Source organism: Pseudopipra pipra, chromosome 3 (genome assembly GCF_036250125.1).
Source record: "Pseudopipra pipra isolate bDixPip1 chromosome 3, bDixPip1.hap1, whole genome shotgun sequence".
Classification (NCBI taxonomy): Eukaryota; Metazoa; Chordata; class Aves; order Passeriformes; family Pipridae; genus Pseudopipra; species Pseudopipra pipra.
The window spans coordinates 22,874,282-22,883,325 of record NC_087551.1 but is presented as its reverse complement, the minus strand read 5'-3'; the positions used below and the strand labels follow the sequence as shown (position 1 = coordinate 22,883,325).

Genomic DNA, 9,044 nt, shown 5'->3' with positions numbered 1-9,044 from the left:
CCACTGAATCCCACAGAGCAGCCAGGGGAAAGTCTATATCCAGAAGCAGGAAATGAGGCTGTTTTGGGACCTGCCAGCCACAGCCAATATGAGTTGCACAGGCAACGGGCTAGACTCCCAGAGGTATAAATCAGCCAGGCTCAACCGACACCACAGCTTTGCTCGTTTACACTAACGGAAGGTGTTGCTCACTGTATTTCAGGTGTTAGATTCTAATTTATACTCACTCTCTATCCCACTAGGATAAAGCAAATCACATTCATTGGCATGCTCTTGGCTGAAGAGGGTATTGCATTATGCCTCTGGTTTGATTTTAAAAACCAAAAGCAAAACCTTAACTTAGTCCTTCCAAATTACCGTAGGAAAACGCGCACCAAAACCATGCTGTAAAAATATTTGGAATGTTAAAAATAGACTGGCATTTGAATAGCTGTTGAAAGGGAAAGCATGCCCAACTAAACCTGGCATGACCAAAGCTGTTTATTTTCCATACACTTCCAAACAGGTTCAGCACACGGAGAGATCATTTCCTCATAGGGTCTCTGTATCCCAGGTACCACTGATGGCAGCTCCTAGTGTAACTGTAGCTGGTTTTCCACTGCTGTCACCTGCCTTCCTGGCCTGGCATTCAGTCTGGGCATTGTCGTCATCAAACTGGAAACTTTTTCACTGAAGGAAACTGTGAAGGTTGAATTAATGAGACCAAAAATCTTACCTAGGAAAATACTAGCATCTTCAAATTTTAGCCTCTGAAATTCTTCTATGTTATTTTAAAGGCAGAACTTACCGATTTGTCAAATCATCAGACAGATCATTGCATGAAAACATTTGCTGCTTTCTCAGTGCCCTGTGTTGATGCACTTGCACATTGCTCATTTTCCACCACCGAAGTCATGCTGTGCTATATCAAACATTCATGTGTAAGTCTCTGCAGCATCCTTTCATGGCAAAATAATGATACCTTAGAAGCATATTTTTCTAGCTCAATTCTAAGTGCCAATGTATTTTTTATACATCTACAATCAATATTCATCTTTAAATATGAGAGACCTATAGCACTTCTTATGAAAGCATTTTGAAGGGCCAGAGCACAGCATAAGTGGAAGGGCCATATTATGGAGAGGGGAATTGATACCAAGAGGAGTGATGAACTTAATGTTATGTGAAGCCAATGGACAGGCAGAAAAGCAGTAGATAAATAACCACATATTATTCTTGTTCAATTTAAGCCTCAAACCATCATTAGCAAGAAAGTGCTGCTAGTAGAATTATGAACATCCTCTCTGATATTTTACATGACCGTATTTATGCGTGTTTCTAAACAAGATCTCTGCAGCAGACAGCAACAGTCAGCTTCACACTTTTTCAAGGCAAAATGCTTCACCTTTGCTCTTTCTTGCCAGTATGCCTCACTTAAATCGAGCCTGGGTTTTTGATGACTGCCTGAGGTGGTTTCTCTGTGTGCTAGAAGAATCATTTCAAAAGGCTTACTCGTTCTAAAGTGCACCAGAGGAATGTGGAGAAGTGCACTGGCAAGGGAAAAGATCATCAGTGCAAACAAAAAGAGCAGTTTAATCTTGCTCAGCTGTATCTCAGCTGCAATTCTACTTTCTCTGGGCAGCTTTGACACAGTCACGATGCAAGCGGATGGCTAGGAAGTGCAATCTTGCAGTAGCACCCAGCCCCACCTTTAAACAAGACCAAAACACCCACAGAAAAAGGAAAGGCTTGCTCACCAAGCCATAATACAAAACAAAATTTTCCTCTACCGTGGCTGCAATTTTTTGGTAGTCTCTTACATTTCTGTGTCTATCATGTGTAGCAGGAAGCTATCATCTGCATTCAGCCTTATCACAGGTAGTGATTTTGCTTGGTAAGCCTGTGGATGAGTCATTAGATCCACCAGCACAACACCGTGTGCTGCTTCATGCCAGGCACACCCTGAGGAGCCAAGGCAGCAGGGTGGCCATACACCTGTGGATGCCTGCAGGAAAAGAGGCTGGAGTTGAACCCTGTCCTGGCCAGCAGCAAGTTGTTTGACATTTTTGTCTTTGTTTCTCCTCCTTTGTAAAGTTATTCTTCTCTGTTTCATCTACTGCTAGTGGCATCTCCCACGTGCAGAATGCTTTAAAATCATTGCATAAAAGGACATCTGTGGAGATGCACTTTCCTCTCCAGGGTAACTGTCAGAATGAGAAGAAAACATACTGCCCCCCAAATCTGAAAAGTTAATTAATTAGAGGCTTTCTGGCTCAGAGCTGGGGAAGCCAAAAAAGTGTTTAGTGGAGAACTCTCCTTTGTTCTGGCATCTCACTGTGGGTAAGGGGGGGGGAAACCCAGGGAAAGATCACTACAGTTTGCTTCAGAGGATGACTTCTTTATGGTGGATGTTTTATTATACTGGCTAAGGCTTGCTGAAGCTCTCTAGAAAAAGTCATATCTCCCAAATAAACAAGTACCTAATCACTAAAAAAACCTCTCACTCTGCATGTTCTTGCAGTGCTGCCACAAGCCACACAGAAAAGCAGGCTTGGGCCAGGGAATCCCTCTCCACAATCCTCATCCACAGCAAGTTGTGTCCTGGTGTTCCCAGGAGACCATCTGACTCTAGCAGGGCCCTTGCGAGCTGCCAAGCAGCAGTGTCAGCACTGCTCTGCCTGCATGTTGGGCTTTGCTTTTAGTCTCACTGCTATTACCAGAACCTACACTTGGACCAAAACAGGTTTCCTTCCTCCATTGCAACGACTTGGAAAAACATGGACTTATTTCAGATAAAGCCCAAAGAGGTGAATGATTTGAGGTGCATCACATCTGATCAACAAAAATCCTTAAGTAAGAATAATCCTTCCCTTTGAGCTACTTTGAAATAACCTTTAGCACAGATGTCTCTTCAGGCTCAGGACAGACGAATGCAAAGCAGACAGGTCCCGAGAGTGCTTTCCCCTGCTCTCTTACACTTCTTCTGTATCTTTTTGCCATAATGTATTTGCATTTTAAAGTAACAAATGGAGAAAAATTACACCTTGTGGGAAGTTTAGCTCTGCTCACGTGATCTGCTTTCTTTTTTTAGCACGATGCTTCCTGTATGCTCAGGGAGGTCAGTCACTGTTTCTGGTAAAGTACATTCCCAGAAGAGAGGGGCAAGAGAGGAGAGAAGGGAGTGCAGGGCCAGCAGTTTCTGTGTGAGTAGCTAAGTAGCCCCCAACAGCACAGGGGACTCAAAGGGAAGAACTTTTTTTCGTGCAGAAATCTCCCTTCCTTCAGGCCTTCTGAGAAGCTGGCAGAGTGAGCACAGCATCTCTCATTGCAAACTGGTGCATCAGAGATTCAGCTGCTGATTTGAAGTGTGAGGGTGAAATGAAAGTTGCAATCACCTCGCCCTGCTGCCTTCAAGGGCAACAGCACCGCTGTGGAGGGAGATGCTTTGGGCCCATTCTCCTCACCCTTTTCTGGAGGCAAAGCTCCTGGTAGTGCCTTCCTGCACCCAAAGGCACCCAGGGGAGGGGGAAGAGAAACCCCGGGGAGCAGCAAAGCCCAGCGTCCTGTGCATCTCTGTGCCCAATGTGCCATTTGGGCTCAGCAGCCTTTTGTGACAACATCCTCAGATTCAGGTGGGAGACCACAGGACATCCCTCCTCCCTCCCTCTGCCACCACCACCACCATGTGTCATTTGGCTCCTTCGTGTCCAGGACCTGGCTGAGGGGACCTCCTGCCCATGGTGCTGGCAGAGGCCATGGTCATTCTTTCCATGTGATAAATATGGTAACAGAGTTTGCACAAGGTCAGAGCTGGGAATAAATTCCATTGCTCAAATAGGAGAGAGCTAAGTTTCATTCACTTGCCACTGTTCCAGCTCTGTGTCAACGCTGTTTGTTAAGAGTGACCTATTACAGGTGACCTAGAGGCTGCCCTGGAAACCAAATTCATTTATTATCTCTCCTCCAAGCTTGTGAAAGCACCTCAGTACAGCCAGTGACTGAGCATGCTGGACATGTTTGCTCCCAGCCGGGCTGGTGCTGCTTGCACAGGCTGCGTGCGTTTGGGCAGGCACAGCACGCTTGGGAGCTATAGGATCACTGTGCTATGGACCCAACCCAGGTGGCAGGGCACTCGACTTGGCTGCCTTTACTGCATGGAGAGGTCAACCGCTTGCTGCCAGCACTGCTTTCCCAGGCCAAGAGCAGCCGCAAGCCCGGCATCTTCACACGGCAGTTGGGCAGCCCCTGCCCTGTTCCCAAAAGGCTCATCTTTGGCTCAAGTGGGGAAATCCCTTCCGTGCATCTGTATGTTGTGAATAGGTCCAGTCACTTGCCAAAAACTGGCAGTTGTGCTAATAGATGCATAGAAATAAAGTTATGCATTACAGGCAGTTTAAAAAAAATTAAATCTGGCATTTCAACACCCTGCTCTTGTGACTTATAAAGGGGAGAAAAAGGATATAAAATATTCAATACATAGTGTATACTAAATATTGCAGTTGCATGTTGAAGACCATTAATCTCTCTCTGCTACCCATTTTTCTCAGATCACATGGAAAAGACTTATGTTGGAATACCTGAAATATGCAAGTGTTGTCCACGTTAATAAATTATGGGCAAATCAACTGTCCATATGCATAAAAACTGCTTGGTAAACATGAGAGAGGAAAAAATTCTCATCTGAACATAGCTGATAGCCTTTACACTGTTCTGAGTAGGAGGTTACCTAACAAATGCATATTTTATTTGAATGATGAATCTGCCTCACATCTGTGCACCAGTGTTTGAGATCTGCTCAGGTTCATGCTGCAGTTGAAGTTAAATTAGTATTTCTACACTGGTTCTCTGGTTGAACAGCCAAGAGTGTCATTTCAGGTAATGATGTTTTGACTAGGGGGAATACAACCATGGAATAATAAAACAGCATTCTGAGCTATCAGACAATAGATCATATTGGACAGTGTGAATTCAAAATCTTAAAGCTGTATCAAGTGAAGGTGCTTCATCCTCGTGCTGGTTCAGATACACAAGAAAATCATCTGGTTTGCTATCAAGAACATGGATGGAGTGAAACTTAGGTCGCTGCTTCCTAAACCATTCCCGTTCGTTATTTTAATTTTGAAAATTCAGAGAATAATGTCCTTTCTATGGTTTGATATATGGATGGAGAGGGTAAATGTGTTTTCAGGATGGAAGGTTGTGTAATTTACATGAGGAAACTCTAACACCGAAAACCTACCTCTGAAATCTGAGAGCTCACCATCGTACAAACATAGAGCTTCTGTGGTCTCAGTATGCAGAAGTAAGTTTTAAGACTCTTCAGAAAAACAAATTACAATCATTTCCAGGTCTCCTCTTATGCATTACTAACTTTTTAATTGTCATCCATGTGTGTTCCATAACCAAGGATAATTCCTGCCTTAAGGAATTATCAAATCTATTTAAAGACTGATGAAAGTATAATATATTGCAGGTAAGCCGCTTCCATATTTTAACAGTATCCAATTAAACCTGCAAATATACCTGTGGAATCAGCTGGTACCCTGTATTTAAACAGATAGGACTTCTCTAATTAAATTAGGTGAGAATATATGTGCCCAGTACACATCAGTGATGCTTGCTGACAGGTTTGCATTATGTTCCTTCAATATTTCTCTAGGGGCCCGCAGGCCAATTTCAAATCTGTGCACTGTTTATTTTCATTTTAGCCTCCCTCAGTGACCACATCATTTGTTCACTGACAGCACACTTGAAAGCCTCTACAGCTCTATTTGTTTTTACATACAGGCTATTCAAGATCTTTTCCCATGCCAAGATGAGAAGCATCACAGCAGATCTGTAAAGCAGGCTAGCAGGGCTGACCTCTGATGAAGGTGGTAAGAGGGGAGATGCTAAGGCTCGCTTGGGAGAGCATAAACGAAGTTGTCTTCATGAAGAGTAAACAGATCCATCGCTTGGCATGGAAGAAGGGTGGGAATTACAGCTGAATTAGAATTACCTTTCTCTGTTTGCATTGTAACAGGTTTAATGTGTTTGTTGAATCCATTTAAAGAGACATTTAGATGTTTACAAAGATCTTCCTTCTGTTTTCTGTCCTAAATATTCCTTTGAAATATTTAGCCTTGAGCCAAATGCTTAAGTCTTTAGTAAGAACTTTGCCTAAGTAATAAAATTAATAATGACTTCAGGTTTTGGCCATAGATAAAAACAAATCTCCCTGTGACAGAGAAAAATAATCCATTGATATGAAGTATCTAAATGGTCACTGACACAATAAATCATTTCATAAATCCCTGACCATTGATCTTTCAAATGCTTTGTAGTTTGAAATAGACACACTGCGTGTTTCAGAAAGTCCTTAATTATGCACTTTTTTTAATACAAGTATTCAAACCTCTCACATGACTGATACTTTTGTTTAAGACAAAACCTTGAGAAGGGGGTAGGATTAGTTGACATAAGGCATAATGGCTGTCTTCTGGACAGATGTGCTGAAAATGCAAAGGGCACTTCTGACACATCTGTCCAGAGGCAGCAGCAGTTTGGCTCTCCTCTCTGGTTAATGCATCAAAATATTAAATCAATAAATCATCCTCTCCCTCATGACGTAACACCTGATATTGCTGCGTTTATATAAAGCTAAATCAATGCTGCTGACTCAAACAACTCCCAGTTTGGTGTAGCAAAAGGATATCCTTGCATTTACCAGGACCTGGTCCATGCATGTTATTGAAAGTTAAATACCAGTAAGCCAGGGTACTACATTGCAACCTCTGTCAATGACTGCCCTGAGTGAATTCTCTTGTCTACTGTTATATTTCAGAAACTTCTTCAGTGGAGATTTTTTTCTACTCTTGGATATTGTATACCTACACAAATACAAGTGACTCAGCAGAGAAGATTCCAGCAGAAAAAAAATCCCACATAATCTAATGAATTTGTTTGCTTTATTGTAGGTGATACCCCTTTCCCGAGTTGCTTTAGCATCTCTGCTGTGCCAGCATTGCTTACCCCTGGGTGGGTGAGATAGAACAAGTACTTAAAGGTTTCCTAAAGGATATGGACTGAGATGCATCCTCAAAATGGAGGATGAGTCCACAAATCTCCTGGAAAGCTCTGTGTTTGTCATCTAGCCAAGAGTGTGCGTGCTTTCTCAGGAACATCTATGAACTGAGGTCAGATATATACAGAACAACACATTGGGACTGGTCAAGTTAAGCAATATACTTCCCTCACTCAGATACTCAGACAGGTCTTGTTAAGGAAAAAAATAAAACATTTCAAGTCTAAAAATTTACTAATTTTTCTACATTATTGAAAGAAAAGACAGATTAGAGCATATTTCCCTAAGATAGGTTTGGGTCAATAAACTTGATATATTCTTAAGGATGAGTTTTTAAAGATCACTACCTTCTGTCTGTAAATTAGCCCATTATCTCAGTGCAAGGTGTAGAATTTTAGTAACAAGGCACTTTTCTGATCAGGACAACAAACCTGATTTTTAAACAAAACTGAAAGAATCTATTTCTCAAATGCACTGGAGGGAAAAAAAGGTGGATAGCTGTATTCCTGTAAAATCGTGCCCTCCCTCCTCCTATTTTGTAGAGGAACAAAGCTCTTATCTTGAATGTTTAAATTCCACAAACCCAACAACAATGGAGTGCTCAGCCCGGTGACATCTAAATTTCCTGTGTGGCTCAAACCCCTCATTAGTGAGATACCCTTTATCATGGGCCAGCCACTTTTGAAGTTGCAAGAAATCCCTGTAAGATGATGGGACACTTTTTTACATCACTACTGAAATCTGCTGTTCTAACCTGCAACCCAAGGCAAGCTGTGAGAGGTACGTATGGGACTGGCTATACCTCTCCTTGTGAGGTGCAGTACTTTGCATCACCTTCTGCAGCTCTGCAGTGTCCATGCAACTGTGAGGGTCCCTCCAGCAAACTTAAGCCTAATTCTATTACATCAGGCAAAAAGCTTATAAAGCCTTAAAGGAGGGATCAAAAAAAAGCATGCATTATTTTTTCTCCTGTGCTGGTGACCACAACCTTACACAAGAGTGTAAGGAAGGAAGTGAAGAAAGTGGGTTGTTGTGCTGCCTCACACCAGCAACTTTCTGCAGCTCCTCAGGCCACAGAGAAGGGGATCTCAAATGTGCTATGATACGTAAACACAGCTCTGGGTGTAGCAAGGATATTGCGGGCAATATTAATCATATCCCAGGGTATCACTTTGCCTTTCTAGTTCAGACCCTATATGCAAACACCAGACACACCAACAGATAAATACATTACATATCAGTGCCATGACTATGCTTCCAAATGGGATGAAGCAGGATAGGACTTTGCCGAGTAACTGCCCAGAGTTATGTTTGTTTTCTGAGCCAGATTTAGCTGCGCACAACTCTCACTGATATAAGACTTACCTACTGTATGCCAGAGCTAAATTAATTGCTTGTCCTTCTCAGCTACATAGTTTGCAGTTCTGTTTCTCCTGACCTAAGACACATTTATTGTCAGAGGGGAGCTCATGCACAGATGGTATTTTCTTCAGCAGTGTGTGTGTTCTTTGAAGGGAAAGTAGTTGGTTGATTTTTTACAAAAACAATTCTAGTGATAACTGTTTTTCCATGGTAATGGAGTATGTCTCTCTGCAGCCTTTCCACACACTTTTATGGCTCTGGGACAGGTGTCGTTTCATCAGACCCTGCACAGCTAAACACCTCTTGTGGGCAAGTGCCTCCCTTTCCACAAAGAGATTTAATTTCATCCTAAAAACTAACCAGCTGCTGACCTACAATTAAACATCCAAACCTCCATCTTCAAAAGTTTTCACCTTGGGCTGCAAACCCCATTTTTCTCACTGTCAGCAGTGCTAATCCCAGGATGACACCTGTCAACTTCCTGGTGGTCCTGATGGGGAAATAAAGAAATGAAGTGAAATTTGTGAGGGTCCCCCCAGCACTGGGTGCATTTTGGTTTTTCCCATTTTAAGTTCAAAGCCTTCTACATGGCAGCTGAATGGGAGACTTTCCAAAATCTACAGGAGGCTGGGAAGGAATC

At 42.6% G+C, this 9,044-nt stretch overlaps 1 long non-coding RNA gene across 2 annotated transcripts; it reads right to left on the bottom strand.

Moving 5' to 3' along the window:
* Positions 1–433: 433 nt before the first annotated feature.
* On the bottom strand, positions 434–3,632 carry LOC135412491 (uncharacterized). Of its 2 annotated transcripts, none has more exons than XR_010429686.1 (3): positions 3,375–3,632; positions 788–901; positions 434–679 (listed from the first exon to the last, which is right to left on the bottom strand). It is a non-coding gene; the product is annotated as an uncharacterized LOC135412491 (long non-coding RNA). The 2 variants fall into 2 exon arrangements; XR_010429685.1 differs by having other exon boundaries at positions 3,444–3,625.
* Between the last annotated feature and the right edge of the window lie 5,412 nt (positions 3,633–9,044).